Source organism: Schistocerca americana, chromosome 6 (assembly GCF_021461395.2).
Source record: "Schistocerca americana isolate TAMUIC-IGC-003095 chromosome 6, iqSchAmer2.1, whole genome shotgun sequence".
Classification (NCBI taxonomy): Eukaryota; Metazoa; Arthropoda; class Insecta; order Orthoptera; family Acrididae; genus Schistocerca; species Schistocerca americana.
The window spans coordinates 112,615,145-112,634,390 of NC_060124.1; positions in this window are offsets into that span (position 1 = coordinate 112,615,145).

Sequence of the window (19,246 nt, forward strand, 5' to 3'; positions counted from 1 at the left end):
CAATATTTTAGCGAGAGATTTCTTGGCCGACCATCTGCATCTGAACACCATATGCGTTTGAGTTCTTTGGGGACCGTTTACTGCCTACCGGCGGGGCTGAGGCACTGTGCTGCCTCGCCTTTTGCTGACAACGTCTGCTCCACTCCTCACTCTCGACAGTGTAAAGGCTTTAAAGTTGTTGATTGGTGAGCCATAGAATCTGTTTACGATTTGTGTTTCACACTGGATAGCAGTGGAGGGACAAAATCGTAATTATTTGATGAGTATTTTACTGCACTAGTATGCAATACATCAATGTGGCACCGAATTAAATTCGTTGTTTCTGATCCAGTGTGCCATAATTAAAGCGTCACATACCCTTCTTTTTCCTTTCACAGAAAATTCTTCAAATAATTTTTTTTTCATGTATTCATAAATGTTAGTCAAGGCACAGAGAGTAAGTGCAATGTAATGTGTTTGGTTTCTTTCTTTGATTCCCTATGGTAAATGGATACAAAACATTGTGTCAATACCTTTCAGAACCTGCTCTATAGCTACTAAGGCAAATTGCTTGTTTTGAGGTCCATACATTAAATAATGGTGAAGTGAATGCTGTTCTAAAGTGATATTTAAAATATTCAATTGGATTTAAGGCTACAAAATTGTCCCTATTTGAAGCTACCCAGAGAACAAGTAAGTTGCTAGAGTCGCTGTTAGCAAATGTCTGCAGAGAGTTCCTAGTTGCTACTGTGGAAATTTAGCATAGAGGCTCTGTAGTAACCAAGAGATTGCTTTCCTTCATACTTATCACCCTGGCATGTGAATCTTAAGTAAAGAACAATAATGAATATCGTATCGTTGACGGTCGATTCAAATTTCTTCAGAGGCGCTTGTATTGTGAATCAGCTTCGCAGTCAGAAAGCCAAGATCTATGACCATTAACACAACTTACTGCGTCGAGCTACCAAGAGGATTTGATGTGTAAAGGTTTACTCCTGAATTCTTTACAGAATTTTTTCTGCAAATTCGCAGCCCCATAAAGTAAATCAGAAAAAAAAGGTCGCACACACTGGCCCCTACCACGGTTAGAACTGACGACTCCTTGAACCCTTGCGACACTAGACATGGTTACCGACACACTGCTGCCAGCACGCCACTCTCATCATGGTTTTGGTCGCTCAGCCTCATAACGCATCGTGAAAGATAATAAAAGTTGTCAGTTATGTGAAGAATAGCATTTCTTTAGTCAATAAGTTGAATTTTCTGTCCCGTTGGCTTAGATTACATGAGGATTGCATAGCACGAGTCATTCAAATCGAAAGGGAATATGAAATAAATTTAGCGAGTCAATTCAGTACTATACACGGAAGTGATTGCACTGTCACATTGTTGCCAAATGTTTGTGATGATGCTGCCAATTCTCAGCTGTGCTAGGAACAGCTCTGTAGCGTTATGGGAGGATAATCCTGTGCTCGTGTCATAGGAGGATTCGGAGAGAAGGCGCGAGGTTTGGTTAACATGCAGGGTTCTGCCAAACATTCAGTTTCACGATTACAGCTTCCCAAAAAAATGTATATACCAATAAAACAACTACCTTGTTACTTTGTGACAAAGGATTATTTCAGTACAATAAAAAGTGTTTGGAAATCAACTTCGCCCACCTGTTATGAATAGTAAGATAACAAACACTTTGTACCTTGAAATCGATTGGATCTATGTGCAGGCTTGTGATCATACAGGTAGAATTTCATGAATTGCACGAGAATGTAGAAAAATGTTGGTGCAAATGTAAGCTGTAAGAAGAACAGTTAACTAATTACTCTGTACCATGTAATAATCAATTCATTTGAAAATTCAGAAGAGAAGGAACTAAAAATTATGCCCATTAAAACAGAAACTAAAGTGCGTATGCGGGCACTGTGCAGATCTCCGTTCTTTCATCTTCAGATCTATACAAATAATGTATACTAACCAGCGAATTCATTGCTTTCGTAATGTTTCCCTCTTGTTTAGTCTTCTAGTGATGAACTGGATCCCCACCCATGAGTCTGATTTTTTCTTTGTATCCTTCCATCTACTATCTTTGTGTGTTATTGTTCGATGTTCAAAACGCAAAATATTAAGCCTGCTCCCACGAGGTATTAAAACGAGGTCGCAACAAGGCTAACGAATTATAATCAAAATACAGTGAAGCCTCAATTTGTCTGTTGTCATGGTGTTGTGTTGACAGAAATAGTTGGGTGTTACTGCCTGCATCACCGGCATCCTGTGGCCGTCTTCTCTTATTGAGATGTTCATATCAGCCTGAACACAAGACGCCGAGATAAATGTGTATATTCTCCGTGACGAAACATCCCACATTCCATTCATCCTGATCCATTCATTATGAGCATCAGCAGTAATAAGTGATAGGAAAGCTGTTGTGAGGTGACGAATAACAGTAAAAATGGTAGTAATAACAAATCAGTAATCAAGGATGTTTACTGCATTGCAGACGATTAACAAAATAGCCAAGAAAGGCTGAGTGTTTAATTGGCCCACTGCATAGTTGTTCTTACCTCTTTGTTACTGGATTCTGTTCTGGTTGTTTGCCGAGAGAAAAGAAGAAACCCTATAACCATACATATCGATAGTACAAAGAGATATTTCCTATCATCTATCCTTGCTTTACATCACGAGACGAACATGGCGTCACCGAGCTAATATTTGTAATACATTTCTGTAATCTCTCTCTGTCTCTCTCTCTCTTTATTTTTATTTTTATTTATTTTTGAGAAATGCATCGAGAAGCGCGAAAAATAAGCTAGTAGGCATATAACATGTTTACATTTATTTTCATTGGGATACATAATGCAGAAATACAACTTTTAATTGTATTATTGCGTAATTCCAGTCATTGACAGTCTGTTCGTGACCTTTCTCGCATTCAGTGTGGTGAAACCTATCACAGAAGCAAGCAAAACACAAATATTTCTTGCACCATGTGCAACACACAAACGACACTGACGTGTTGCCCGATATATTGAACGGAAAACATATCAGTTTGGATGCGTACCAAGTGTATCAAAGTATATCTTGATATACGCAGAAAGTCACATAGAGGTATTCGACTGAAACATAGACATGACCAAGATTGTAACTGGGGTCGACAGCGTCGTCGTCTACCACCTTGACAACTCGAACGGTGACAGTGCTCGGCAGGTTACTTACGTTTACTAGTATCAAAGTTACAGCATGAAAGCACAAAAATGTTAATAACCCGAAGATAATTAATTTTGGAACCCATAGAAAGTAAAGCTGTCATCAGTCGTAAGAGTGGTTTCGAGACCACTGTACTTCAATAAGCACGATCTCGTCGGAGGCGGTATGCCTTGGCTTTCCTCCGACCTTTGAGTTGACTTACCTAGCCAGTCAATAGGGGAACCTACAGTTTAACGTGGCTTTCGGACCACAGTGTAACTCGGCATTTTCACATCAACAAACACTGCCATAGGGGAAATAAGTGTAAAAATGGCACATAAAAATCGTGGGCCTGACGAGGGATTGAACATCAGACCTTCGTATCCATAGTCTTGCTCTTCATCATTTTTCCACCATGCAGTTACTCCTGTGGTTTCTCCTTGGCATTCGAATTAAGGATCTCTCGTTTGTGCCTGCGATGGCACTTGCATGTCCATTAGGAGAGCTAACTTTTGGGACTACCCTCGTATACGTGTGTGTAAACGCCTTCCGATGCCCACTCAAGGTAGACAAGATACACAGTCTATCTTCAATACTATAAATACGCCTCAGTTTGCGGATAAACTCAGACTTAGGTTGATAATCATTTTGAATATTTAGCGGTGCTGTACCCACTGGTGTTAAACACGTTTTCAACCGATGATTCCCACAGCTACAGGAACACTTCTTGTGATACCTCTAGACAAAATACTTACGCAGTGCTATCAGACAAAAAGATCAACCTGACACAAACTGTGGCAAGTTTGCTTTACATCCTTCGTACCTAGATAAAGAGCTTTTCCTATTTGAGATATCTGTGAACGTTGCTGCATAAGACGATTTAAGAAGAAACTAAATTCCTTTAGCTACGCCAATGTTTAAAAAATCGTCTTAACGGCACTAAATCGTGGTTCATGAATCGTTTACCGGCCATACCCTGCCACATTTCGCTGGTTGGAAGGCAAAAAGTTTACTGACAAATTACATACAAGGAAAAGGGGGACGAAATGTCTCCTAATGGAAGGTCATGCTGTGTTATTTAAATGATTACAAAATCAGGTAAAACGGACAGTGAGGTTATCAGTATAAGCACATTACTGTTGTCAGTATGATGTTGCACCGCCCAGAGCCTGTAATGACAAACGGCCCGTTTAGCTTAGGCATATTGTATACAGAAGTGGGAGAGAGAGGTCCACTAAATTTTACAATCCGTATGCATTGCATACACACAGAAATTATTGCTACAGTGTACTTATGGAGCCCAGTGAGTGTATTGCATATTTTCCGGTAAGGCAGAACACTGGCAAACAGTCTTCACTAGATTAGGTTACTTAAACTGGTGTCACTTTGAGCTAGAATTAATGGCCAGTGACCAAGTGTAAGGACAATGATTCGGATGCGGGTTCTGCAACTGTGAAATACCTTCCTGCATTATAGAAGCGAAAACTAAATTTGAAATAATATTGCGAAAATTTTGAACTTGGATAGCTTAGAATGAAAATCTTTCTGTTTATTGCAAAGGAAAACTATTAATTTTCTAAAACATTCTCTGTCATACACTACTTCAAAGAGGAAACTTCGAAAAATCATATGGAAGAACTGACAGTGGCGCATATCGGAAGGCAGTAAGATCCATTTAGCTTTTGGTTTGGCAATATTTGACTGCCATTTCTAGGCGCAAGTAATTGAAGAAAGGCAGCACGTTTTTGTTATCAAGTAACGTCTTCATCAATTACTTTAGTTTAAATTTAACCTACGAGTAATTGCTGATGTTTGATACGAACATGAAATAAATTCCGTAGCCAGGGAAAGAACCTGTTCTTAGGCAACTACTTCTATAATGAACAAAAGGCCTTAAATGATCTTCAAGCACATGTGTTCCAGCAGCGGTATGAAGAAACTGATGGTAATAATAACGGTAATAATTGAATCATCCGGTAACTTCACACTTCACCGTGAATTTTCCCGAACTAAGAGATTTCCTTAATTAGTGAAAATTTCAAAATGGCTTCACATCGAGGCTATGATCCCTAGAAGAGCCTTTACATCCTGCCGACGTGAGAATAGCATAATCTCCACGTCAGAAGCTCGCTTCTACTTAACCATTTCATAGACTCGCATTTTTTCCACCGTGACTAATTTTTTAAGCTAAGCATATTATCCGTTACAGCACACTCATTGGAAATGTGACCACAATGGTCTGGTGGAACGAACTATCACAAGTGCAATCCGTGGATTCAGGCATTTACTTTTCAGAGGCACAAACTGGTTTGCTTTACCTCTGTTAACCTGAAGAGAAAGACGTTATAATCCAGAATCCGCATTAAACATCACGTTTCTTCATTCACAACTGGACAGAGCCGGTTTACTTTTGGAAATGACATAGGTGGAGGTCATGGTAAACAGAAATACTGTCGCCAGTAAACTTACTTACGTTAGAAAATTTTATTTCGTTTGATGAACCGATAGCCATTTAAAGGAACAGGGCTCTTATCGTACTTGTACTTGATTAACTACAGGCGTTTTAAAATTTGGTGGTGGAGTGTGACTCGAATTCGCATCTCGTCTTTCGAGGATCGGAATCTCTCGGCAAAGTATAGTTCAATCATTTCGGTCCTTTTTCCAAGACTGCAGTTTTCTCTAGGTCTCTTCCAAAGGTAAGTATGTGAGTTCGAATCCTGATCCAGTACAAAAATATTCATATCATGTGCACACCGGCATGCTAGTGAAAATTAACGTGCATTTTTAATGTCTTTTGATGTGTTGCCAACAATGTCTGGTCAAACACGCACACGAGTTTCTGCTGGTGAGTAAGCAATTCGTACTTAAGCTATATATTTGTGGACGATAAAGAATAACGATAGGAGTGCGGTTCGATTGTCGCTCAGGCACAAAAATTTGTATACTTACTTTAGATTCAAACACATAGCAGCCGGTAAGAAAAACCGATGCGTAACATTTGATTTTACTTAGTTAACAATCCGATTACGTGTCAGGGTCGTATCTCTGACACAGAACTTCACTTCATGCGCTTCATCTTTAAATGCATACACACTTTGTTGCTTCTGAATGGAGGTATATAAGACATCTTTCGTGGTTAGTTAACAGGGATGAAAGGGTCTTGATAAGGGTCTCAGTTTAGTACAAAAATTGTCGTCTTTTATTTTCAAGTGTAGATTTGGTTACTGATATTGGCGGAAATTTCGGTATTTCATGACTCTTCACGGCTAGTCACTAATATGATATGATTAAATTAGATTAGATTAATACTTGTTCCACAGATCATGAATACGACAGTTCGTAACGATGTGGAAGGTGTCATTTTAATGAAACATTTCTCTACATATCAGTATTGAATTCCTTTACAACAATTTTTTCCCACCTCTCACATTTTTTTAATTTTTATCTCTCTCTCTCTTCTCTCTTCTCTCTCTGTCTCTCTCTCTCTCTCTCTCTCTCTCTCTCTCTCTCTCTCTCTCTTTCACACACACACACACACACACACACACACACACACACACACACACACACATTCTTTTTTTATTTTTATTTGTTTGGTGTGATCGACTATTGGCGAGGCACGGAAATGTCCGTGAATGAGTTTCTTAGTTTTGAGTACAGTTACGCAAGAACTATTAAAACAACTATGAGAGTTACTGATTTATGATGCTTAGTTTGCAGTCATTTCTGAGTATTATTAGTAGCTACGCTCCAGTCCCTAAACCTAGTTACAGAAACGCGAATCAGACGCATTACGTATTCCAGGCCGTAGCAGCCACATTTTGGAGACGTGTGCTATGGTCTCTTCCCAGCCCTCTGTAGGATAACATCGGTTCGTCTTCTTCCTGCTGGTACTGTAACTGACATTTGGCAACAAGGCAAGGTATGTTTGGCAACTCTGTGATCTACGAGTTACTTCCTGGTATGCACGGAATGAAGCCTCAAAGTTTACTTGATTTTTGCTGTCATTTCCATTGAATAATCTGAGTTATTATCGCTCGAGGTGTAACAAGAGATTGTTAATCTACGGTTTTCAGCCCAGGAAAGCCGTTACACGTGGAAATTGCAGCTAATCTCGTCCTTTAAATAGCGGTTTACGATTTGAAGCCAGTATTGACCTCGTAAGTGGAAAGTGTAACTCATGTCTCTTCACTAGCTCTGTGGTGACGTCCTGACCCGTAAATAAGCCTATGTTATTGTTCTCGGTTCCAGTCTGGCTGCCTCTGAAGTTCTTATTCGTTTTATGATAGAGCAACAAGCAGTCAGATCAAAGATCGATAAGGAAATCTTAAGAAAATTCTTTCAGCTCATACTGCAATGGTGAAAAGCTTACAATGCTACACAAAAGATAACGCACCTTTCCACTGCCGACAAGCAAATTTTGGGTTTCTAGGTATACATAACTTTATTTATGAAATGCCATATTTGCATACCTGTTGAGTATGACACAGCATACCAATAAAATACAGTCGCAATCGAAATCTAAGTGAGTAGTATTTTACTAATTCGTGCCGATACAGGCACGCTTGTGTACAGATACACAGTTTCATTAAAACAGACTTTCGTCGTAAGGTTATCGTGGATAGTTTTATTTCATTTCTTATAATACAGTGCACAATTTTCGTAATGCTTCTTTTAGTGTTGTTAAAACAATACTGCATCTGCTGCCTGTTCGTCTATTAAACCTGAAAAGAACAAAATGTCGGACAAGTTAGCCCATTTTCCAGATTCAGCTATTTTGGGTTGAGAACTGAAGGGAATTATGCTCAAAGTTCCATTAAATTGAAAACTTCAGCGGACAGTACAATGGCGTTTTAAAAATAATGTTGCAGCGAATGTAACAGAACTCGCGACGTCTTACCTACAGTGCACGACCCTTACCGTTACGCTACTACCTATAATGTAGTTACAGCACCTCCAGAAGTCAACAACAGTTCCTCCAGGGCCTCCGTATTCCACAGTGCTGTGAGATAATGCGTATGACCGGATCTAGACTTCTGAGAGACAGGCAGTCACACCTTTTCTTTTGCACTGCGCGACGTTTTCAACAAGCAGACAGCGCAATAGAGTAGCTCAAATGGAAAGGAACACTTCCTATTTAAATTTCTGCACCCTACACTGTTGGCATTTCCGTGTAGGTGGCAGTTGAGTGATTTTATTTCTCTGATTACAAAACAGAGTCGAATGTACGCACTGGGTAGCCGAGGTAGCTAGTTCATGGCGGTTCGGTCGACCAAGTAAACAAACGTAGCTTACTGAACATGCTGCAAACCACTACAGGCAGCCTGTGTGTCAGAATTCTCATCGAGTGTGGCGCAAAAGTGTTATGATAGAAAAATGAGTCCGAAGCAAGAGGATTTGGTGGTCAGTTTGATTGATGATAGGTTCCTATGATTATGCTCTGGGTTCGATTCCACCTTCTGTCTGACTTTTAATAGGGGGAGAAAGATTATACTCTCTTCTGGCTACACGAAGTGGAGAAGGTATAATGGCATTGTGGTCTGAAATTGACATTAAACATGAGATTTCTTCTCCACCAAGTAGACGTTAGGTTGAACCTCAATAAAGCCAGGAGTGGCGAAATGTGGGAACTCTATCACCAGTAACTTTTCTTATACTAGTTATTTATTTCTAGTGACGAAACAAACGCTATGTAGGGTCTCAGGGCACTAATTCCATCTTTTATTTGAGCTTCCATATTGTGATAAAACTGATTCTCAACTTGGAATGCAACTCAGACCGCCCTTATCACGTAATTTGATCCCTTCGTAACAATACAGCTCGACTACAGTTTGCTGTCTGTTGAAAACTGCAGATCCCTCAACATCTCAACATATTGCCCATGAATGGGTTCGAATCCTGGCCCGGCACTAAACTTTTCATTATGTATTATCAAGCTCTAGCATGAGAACAACTACCTGCTAGTGGATAATAATTTTGACTTTTAATGCATTTTCATTCGTCGTCAACACTAGCGATATCTGACGTTTTTGACTCACAGTGGGACACAGAACTATTTGAGACGTCACTGTAAGTTCAAAGATGTTATTCCGAGCCGATGGTGGGGAAAAATTCGGTATCTGACGTCTCTTTGTGTGTAGTTAACAACAATATGTGTGGGTTTCGATTCCCAGTCAGCACTGAACTCTTCGTCATATTATTTCTACTTCAAACATGCTCACATGTCGCTGCTGGTGTAACAAACCCATATTTAACGTTCGTTTTCTCTAGAATACAACAGCGATAGGTGCTGGGATGGAGTCCTGGGAAGGAAAAAATTAATGTTTTGTCTCGTCATTTCAGTTAAAACATATAGCTAATGCCGAGAAAATCCGATATGTCACAGTTGATTGTGCTTCGATAGCAATCCGATTAGGTTCTGGGTTCGAATCCCTGTCCAACACATAATTTTACCTCACGGCATTTCAAGTACGTGACTTGTGAAGAAGCGATATTTAACATCTCTTGTAGTTAATTAACAGGGCCAATAGATGCCGTGTAGGAATTCGCGTTCGTTAAAAATCTTTACGTTATGTAATTTAAAGTTGATATTTGCTAACTGATACTATCCAAAATTGAGGTATATCACTTTCTGTATGCCTAGTCAGGAATGACTGTTGCTTTCCGTCAGTCACGAAATCTTAGTCTGCATGACCTGGGTTTGAATCCATATGCAGAACGAGACGGTTCGTCATGTCATTTGAAGTTCATACATATTCTCAACTAGCTGCTCGTGAATAACATAGATTTTTAATGCCAGTTTGTGTTAAATAACAAGTACGGTATGTTACTTTGAAGAGGAAATCATGAATACGACGAGCTTACTGCGTGCGTTACCTATCTGACGTAATAATGAGAGTGGTGACATTTCAGGTATGTCATTTATTGCAATAAATGTGACCTGACAAGCCTTATCTATGATAAGGTGTTCCCTGATATTTCTAGAATCATGGTATTACTTTTCATCTTTAGTTATTGCGATGCAGAGCAGTGTTTTCTAGTGGTGTCTTGTTGGAACCATTTTCAATAGTCAAACGACTGTACCAAGGAGCGAAGGAGCGATTAGAGGAGGAGTTAGACAGCGGAGTTACGTGGTTTGCATGCGAATCAGGCGAAATTCAATTCAGGTCGTTCGGATACTTTTGAGCACGACTGTACATTAGTGGGCGATCGGTCATAGATCGGCTCACAGACAGTTTAGGGTGTGTGTGGTTGGTTTGCGTGCTGTGTACAGTACGGTTTCCCCGCGGTTGCCGCGCTTCAGTCTGGAACCGCGAGACCGGTACGGTCGCAGATTCGAATCCTGCCTCGGGCATGGATGTGTGTGATGTCCTTAGGTTAGTTAGGTTTAAGTATTTCTAAGTTCTAGGGGACTGATGACCTCAGCTGTTAAGTCCCATAGTGCTCAGAGCCATTTGAACCATTTGAACCTGCGGTTGCCTGTTTTTCGGCTGGTCGAGCGATGCGTGTGAAGGGCGGAGCGTTGCTTATGATTTTGAGTACTTGGTTCTGTATGAGCTGCAGACGGCGCAGGCGAGTGGGCGCAGCGTATCCCCAGACAGGCGCTGCGTACGTCATCAGGGATCGAATAAGTGTCATGTACATGGACCTAGACACTCTCCTATTCAGTGTGCTACGCCTGTTAAGCGTAGGGCAGAGTTGTTTGAGCCTCGCGTTTCGTTTGATGGTTACGTGTTGAATGTGGTCCCCCCCAGAGTAGTTTCCTGTCCAGCCAGACACCGAGGTATTTTACCTTCTCGCGGAAGCATATTGGGCGTGTGTGTAGTGTTTCGGGGTTGCAGTGCTGATGTTTACGCAGTTGCTTCGGTCTTCTAGTGAACAGAACGGCTTCGCAGCTGTCGACGTTTACTCTAACACGCCATTTCACCAGCCGAGGCTCCGCCGTTCTGAGTGCAGTCTGTAGTCGTGAGTTAATGTTAGATGGCTTCCAATCTTGCGCAAGAATGGCGGCGTCACCCGCGTAGATTGCCACCGTCGTGTTTTGTGTAGCTGGGAGGTCGTTAATGTAGAGGCTAAACAGTAAGGGGCCTAGGATGCTCCCTTGGGGTACTCCTGCCTGGATACCATGTCGTGTCGATTGTTTGCCCTGCACGTCAGTGTTGAAACTCCTGTCCGGAAAGGAGAAACCTAATCGTCTAGACAGCTTAGAGCACAAGGCATGCCTATGGTCTGACGTCACTGTTGTTATATTATTCAAAATATTATGCTGGTATTAGATTTTTCTTGATATTTGTGTTATGAGTATTTCTTGCATTATGTTGTTTTCAGGTAATTTATTGTTTTCATGTCGTTGCCACATGTGTTTTTTTATTATTGTAGGGTCATTGTCAGGTATTTATTACTGTTGGTCTTGTTGCTATCTGTCGTTAGTTACTCGTTTCGGAAGGAGGACAGGGGTGATAGATCCTTTCCTCAGTTGGCGACTTCGTTACGACACCCTGGATGATGGGAATAGTCCTTGGTTTGCCATACATCATCGGTAGTGGAGACGAATGCTTAGCTGTCGTCCAAATGTTTGTTTGAGATATATTTCTCTATTCAGTCGGATACCTTCCTTACTAGACATCAGTGGACATTGAAATCAACACATCAGAGAAATGAAATTCGGAGACTGGTTGATTTTGTATCAGATTTATATACAGAGGCACAGGGAAGTTTTTTAGGAAAGTGCTGAAGGAGTATCATAATCACAGTAAATTAAGAGCACACTTATCATAAAGAGTATATATTGCCCGCAACCTGTTGTTTTAGGAGCAGAACTTGGTTAAATGCGGGAGATAAATTAATAAAAACGTTGTCCGCGATAACAGATTAGGAGCAGTTCCGAAATTAAATGATGCACTTGGTCATTTTCAGAAAGCGATGATTTCTATGAAGAGTGAGGTGCAATGGCATTCGTCTTGGGATGGGTTTCTGTCTTAGGTGTTGACTCACTTGTATGACTGTCGTTACACTAACGCGGAATTTACTGCATTGGCCAGAAGGGCCATTAAGGATGTAGCACTTCCAGAATTTAGAGCACCTTAATGCTGCCCTCAACCCTGAACTTACGCATTCATTACACAGATTTATCGATTCAGAGCAGGGGAGAATTTCAGTGGAGCGGATGTTACACCATATCCAAACCATTAAAGAATATCGTCAACACATGATTACGTAGATGACTTTCATCTACCAATATGTGGTGTCTTTACTAGGTATTTGCATAATTAATTTATGAAATAATCGCAGTAGGGCATAACCTACAGATCAGCCGAGACACCAGTTGCTAGACGAGTGTTTAGCAGTCACTGGCCGTGGGAACAATTGACGGAAGTAGAAGTTCTGTATTAGGTGGTAGAAACATTACGTTCAGGATTTTACTGTTGTATGCTCCTGTAGAACGCACTTTGAGACTAAGCTCATACTGGAAGTGGATATGGAAGGACTCATGTGGGACACCTCAGGGATGGAAGGCTCGGTCCTGGAAGATCCGGGACGAATCTTTCTGAAGAGGGGATGTGTGTTGCACCCCGAAAAAGTTTGGTGTGCGAGTTGCGAATGTATTAAACGTGTTATTCCCATACGCAGCTCGGCAGTAGAGGGAAACGTGCCCGAAGTGCTAATAGAGCAAGCCGGTGGACTGTACTTTTGACATTACGACAAAACATTTCGGCCAGACAGGATTGCTACACTAGGGACGGGCGAGCCAGGTAGAACCTCACAGCCGTATCACAGTATGACCAAGAGTGAGGTGATGTTTTATAAGAGACATTTGCGGGCCACCGAGAAACTCACGCGTTGCAAATTTAACTGGGTGTAGGAACTTATGCTCGCGGCACAGCGAGCTGGAAAAGCTGAAAGCCAAGTAACATGAAATAAACATACTCGTCCCCCTATAATAGTACTAAGTTGGACGCGCAGTTGTGTGGTTATAAGTAATCGAGCGTAGGAAATCAAAGCATGAAGTAATGCCTCCATTCCGTCTGCTTTTTAAACAGGAAAGATTGATGTCATTTGTGTTTGAGAGAAACCACGACCCACCTTTGGTGATGGAAATCTGCTGGCAACCTGGCAACAAGGCACACCATGTCTGTGGTGTGATGGCTGCTGGATTTGCGGGAAGTTTCGATGATTTGGGGAGCTTGGGCCCAGCCAGTCTCCACCCCCTGAGTTACTAGGGTCGATGGACTACCAGATGGCTACAGTCTGGCTGGGAGAGATGTGCACTCGTGGTCTCCTAGAAACCTAGACGTCTCTGACGTCTTTATCCGCCGGCCGTGTGGGATTAGCCGAGCGGTCTCAGGCGCTGCAGTCGTGGACTGTGCGGCTGGTCCCGATGGAGGTTCGAGTCCTCCCTTGGGCATGGGTATGTGCGTTTGTCATTAGGATAATTTAGGTTAAGTAGTGTGTACGGTTAGGGACTGATGACCTTAACAGTTATGCCCCATAAGATTTCACAAACATTTGAACATTCGGTCACTGTCATCATCTATCTCTGGCGGGTAACTAGGACATCGCTGGTCGTCATCAGGACATCTACCGTCAGCTGCCACACCCAAGCGTTATGGAGCTTAATTAAATGTTAGCCCCAGAAATAGTGTAAAGTTACTTAGAGTGAAATTACAGACTAGTATCAATTGGTATGGTGATAACTTGCTGGCTGTTCCCAGTCAACAACGAGGTAGTGCTATTCTACTACATAGGCGAATTCAAAATTTAGTGTAGAAGTTTGAATTCACTGTGGAAGACATTTCGAGGATATTTAGTACACTTACCACTCGGTTAAGGAAAGAGCTGCAGAGAGGCTCTCTGCTGTGAAAAAAATAACAGAGTTGTTTCTGTAGAAGAGAGTCGAGTAATCCTGCAGGGATCTGTAAGTGAACAGAAGAAGCTGTTACGGTAAAATTTTCAGGTTTCAAAGAATCGGCGTGAAAGAAAGACTGGATTGACAAAATGTCTGATTGATCTACCCAGTTAAAAAGTAATTAGATCAAAAAATGTATTTCCCTTCATACTACATTACTATAAGGTTTAAAAATAAATTTTAAATAGTGAAACATTGTTGCAGAAACAATGTGCGAAAGCAGAAGGAGGTATAGAATACAAAAGAAAAGGTGGCTCCTTAAACTATTGTTGTTGTACAGTTGCTCTTAATGCTGATCAGAGTTCAAGAGGGAACTGTATCTTCTTGTGTAAATGATTCCCAAAAAATTTAGGACTTTATTCAGATTCAGAGAGTTTATTAGCCATAGATAACATTTAGTGAAATGTGTTTTGTATTAATGGCATGATCCAGTAGTAATCACTACAAAATTACTGTTCACTTTGCACATACACATGATATATCCTACATTAACCAGTTGTACAGAACTGTAATCATAATCGGAAAACTCAAATTCTACCCTACTACTCTCGAACAACTCTCTTAAACTGTGGAATGGATTGCTCATCAACCAGTCATACAACTTACTTCTAAAGTTGTTGAAAAATGAATTGATTGGAAATTATGACAGTTTATTCAAAACGTTCAAATAGTTCACTTTGCGAAAGTTACCTATTTTTGTGAGTCTAATCCAGGAATTGCAATACCCTTTTGGTTCCTGGTATCATGATAGAGTATGTTCTCTCTGGTGTCAAACTCTGCTAAGTTATTTTCAGAGAATATCAATGAGGAAAAGAGATAAAGTTTTATCATCGTCATTATTTTTGTCTTAGTGAACAAACGACTGCATTGTTCCCTGGGGCTAACCTTACAATTATTTGTATCACCAATTTCTGAATCAGTACTACGTCAGTGACATGACATGAGTGACCACATAACAGCAGCCCATATGTGTGTGAAGCTGAAAGGGCCAAATTGAGCTGGGCTACGATATTTATTTCTAACTGGATCAGATAATTTCCGTATGAGGTAGGACAGCCTTGATATCTTTCTAAGGCGTGATTAATGTAAGGTTGCCAGTTCAGTTTGGAATCAATATATTTTCCAAGCAACTGTACAGAACTTTGGAGTTTCAGAGAATATCAAATGGAGTGTAACAGGAGAATAAAGAATTAGGTCAGTACTTGAATGAGAGAGTTTCTAAAATGACAAAAGTTTGGGGTCATTGTTACAGCAGAGGTCATGTGCCAGATAACAATGATTAATATTCTGTTCATGATGATGAATGAGATCCTGTAGCTCGTTATGAAAGGAGGAGAATTCTTCACAACCATAGTCATTCTAATCATGATGCTGGAAACTGTGAAATGAGGCATGGTTTCCAATATAACCATTTCTTGCCTGTTCTAAAATTTCAAATTTTTATGATTATATGAAATAGTACTGATCCTCATGCTTGTCTAGAGCAGTTTGATTTTGCATTTCCTTACAAACGGCCTGCCGAGTACAGAACTGAGTTTGTATATTACTGTTTGGTAGGCGACCTTAGTACGTGTAGTGTGAGCCATATGACGGGTTCTATCAAATATTCCTGTTGGAAGATTGGTCTGAGGTAGCGCAAGACAGAATCTTTGGCATACTAGTTTATGAAAAATTTTAATAATGCTGAATTTATAAATTCTGCTTCATTCTTTGAATGCATGGTTTGGAAAAATAATTTTGTTAACAATACTTACAGTCCTACTGAATTGAAGTATAATTGAGTTGCAAAATTTACCCCCAAGTTGAGCCAGATTATTCATCCTGGTCAGATGAAAGGGTAGTTATGGGTTTTGAGATTTTTCTCCAAGAATTATAATATGACAATGCTGAAGAGAATGGTTCTGGTAGAAGCAACAGAAAGTTTTCTTATCCTAGTTTGAGGCCACGGAGGAATTGGAATAATGATCACCAGCAATGTGGTACATATTGTGAAGGATATGGGAACGGGAAGTGGATGCATCAGAGGAATTATGTGATTGCAATGAAAGCAACAATTTTAGGAGTGGTAATAGTGACTGGATTGGAAGACTGTCTCGTCAGATCAAGGTGGTAAAGGGAATGGTACTCACTGATATTGACATGATAGAAGCTATAGTTCCTATTTTTTAGACGTACGCTCAGCTTATCCACAGAAAAATGCGCAAGTGTATATCCCATAGCCCCATAGCCACATAATTGACAAGTGACGTGTGCAGCTGATTTGAGTGCTGAAAACAAGATGAAAAATAAGTATGAGAAATTGAATGTATTTACTTTTGTATGCTTCAGTTACCTATTGATAAGTGATAGTCAACAAAACCTCTATTCTCTGAAGAGTCCAGCGTTGCAAATATATTTTACCTTGTGTTGGAAGCGAGTCGTCTGGGTTAAGTGAGTCAGCATTTCACAGATCTGAAGGTATAGCTTAATAAACTATTCCTTCTTTACAGTGGACTCAAGTGAAGGGGATGATTACCAGAAAAGGAGCAGAGATGAAGAGACAAGTAGGTACTGAGTTTCTTTGTCAAGGTTATAGCTTCGTGGAAATTTAGTAACTGTGTGGAATTTGGCTAGTGATACGCTTTTAGGGGCTGATATTTTGTTGACATACCAAGAAGTGATGGCCTTGGGCTGTGGTGTAGTGAGTTTTAAGTATAATAATGGTATGTTAAGGAATGAGGGAAGAGTTGGCTGTTGTGACTGAGTATGGTGTTTATGCAGTCCTATTACAGGATTTGCCAATGATGTCTTTGGGCTTCACAAGAAATATGGAGTTGGAGCATCTGTGCTGAAGTGGTAGGCGAATTAGTGAAAAGCAATTTATTTCGTGTACTGCGACATAATTCTTCGATGTTTTCAGTGCATCCAAGGACACAAAGTTCTTTTGTGTGTGTGTTGTTACATGATGAACATGATTTCCCTGGCTGTTAGCATGTTTTCGATAATTTTTGCTGTACTGCTAACTCTCTTTTTCTACTTAGTGTCGATAAAGAGATTTTACTATGAGCCACAAATCTTGCACAGAAGTTTCGAAGAAGTTTGCGTGTCATTAAAAAATTGTCAGGCATAAAAAATGAAATAAATGTAGTAAAACTGGAAGTGAAGACAATAAAAGTGGTTTGATTGTGGGACGTGCTGAGAAGTAAAAGTGATGTTTGAAAAACCTGATGACAGGTATGTAAATAGTGTGATGATTATCTCTTCATGCACCCCGCATATAGCACTAATTATTGTTTAGAAGATGATGTACATGTTGGTATTATATGTTTAATGATCAACTGAGGTGTTGTATACTGTGATTCCATTCATAAATATTTTAAAGTGAATGGATTACAAGTGGACTGTACGCTGGAGAGCCAAAGAAAGTAGTAGAACTGACGAATATGGCGTAGGGCCCCGTTAGCACGCAGAAGTGGTGCAATACGATGTGGTATGGATTTGAGTAATGTCTGAAGTAGTGCTGCATGGAATTGACACTATGAATTATGCAGGGCTGTCCATAAGTCCTTAAGAGTATGGGAGGGAGGAGATCTCTTCTGAACAGCTCGCTGCAAAGCATTCCAGATATGTTAAGTAATGTTCATGCTTGGGGAGTTTGGTGACCCAAGGAAGTGTTTAAACTCAGATGAGTGCTTCTGAAGACACTATGAAGCAATTCTGGACGTGTGGGGTATCACACTGTCCTGCTGGAAGTCCATCGGAATGCACAATGGGTATGAATGGATTCAGGGGATCAGACAGGATGCGCACTTGTCATCTGTCAGAGTCGTATCTTCTCGTATCAGGGGTTATATACCAGCTGCACACATCCCACACCATTACAGAGCTTCCACCAGCTTCAACAGTCCTCTGCTGACGACCAGGCATAATTTTTCCATTGAGGTGTTGATTGGTCCAGCCAAAGTGTAAAGTATTGTGTCGTGCAGTCATCAACGGTACAGGAGTGGGCCTTCGCCTCCAAAAGCCCATATCGATGATGTTTCTTTGAAAGGTTCGCACGCTGACACTTTGAAAATCGTATTTTTGTTTTTAAGGAATTATTCTAACAGATTCGATATATGTGTAGTGTCAGAAAAGTAATGTCGCAGACAGCACTGCGAACGATCTGGAGGTGCTATGTACACTGGAGTGATCGTCACTTTCTGATAGTCTGAGTTTTCAGCTCTTTGCATCAATCACGTGATTTTTGAGAGCCCCCATCAGTGTAGTTGAGTTTCGTTGAGTGTTTACAGTAATGGAACATCGGAATTTAGAACGACGATTTTAGTCACGTTTATTTTTAAACTTGGGTAATCAATGAGTGTGACCTTTGAAAAGTTGAAACAGGCCTATGGGAAACATTCCTTGTCAAGAGCACACATTTTTCGCTGGCACAAACCATTTTTGGAAGGCTGATAGCACGGTGAAGATGAATCTCGCTCAGTGACCCATTCAAAATCAAAAACCGACGACAACGTCGAACGTGTGCATGGTCTTTCGAGACCAGACGGACATTTAACAATAAACATAGTGGGTGACCTGTCATACTTGACCACTTTCACCTTACATCAAAGATCTGACTGAAGATTTGCACATGTGGAAGGTTTGTGCCAAAATCGTGCTGAGAATCCTCACAATTGAACAGAACAACAATCGAAGAAACACGTGTGTTGGTCTTGTTGCGAAGACTGCCATTAGCTGCGAATGTTTTAGTAGTGTGATCATCGGTGATAAATCCAGGATTATTGAGTATGATCCTCAGACGAAGGGGCAAAGTGAGTAGTGGCATAGTGAGAAATCTCCTCCACCAAAAGAGGCTCGAATGAGCAAATCAAAGATCAAAACAGCTCGTATTTACTTTTTTGACTGTATGAATATCATGCATAATGAATTTGTTCCTTCAGAACAAACTTTCAACCTTGTGTTATACAAGGATGTCCTTCAAACGCTCAGGAAAAGATTAAATCGTGTGAGACCGACTGGATGCAGACAAATGGACGCTGAATAATTATAGCGTCCCATTGCCATGCAAACTAAAAATTTCTGAAAAGGACGTCGTTTTAGGGCTCTGGAAACATTCTAAAGACTGTAACTAACTTATTGAAGGCCCTCTAACTTAAAAGCCTTTCAGCGCTGCTGCCAAGCCTAGGAACAAAGATTTTA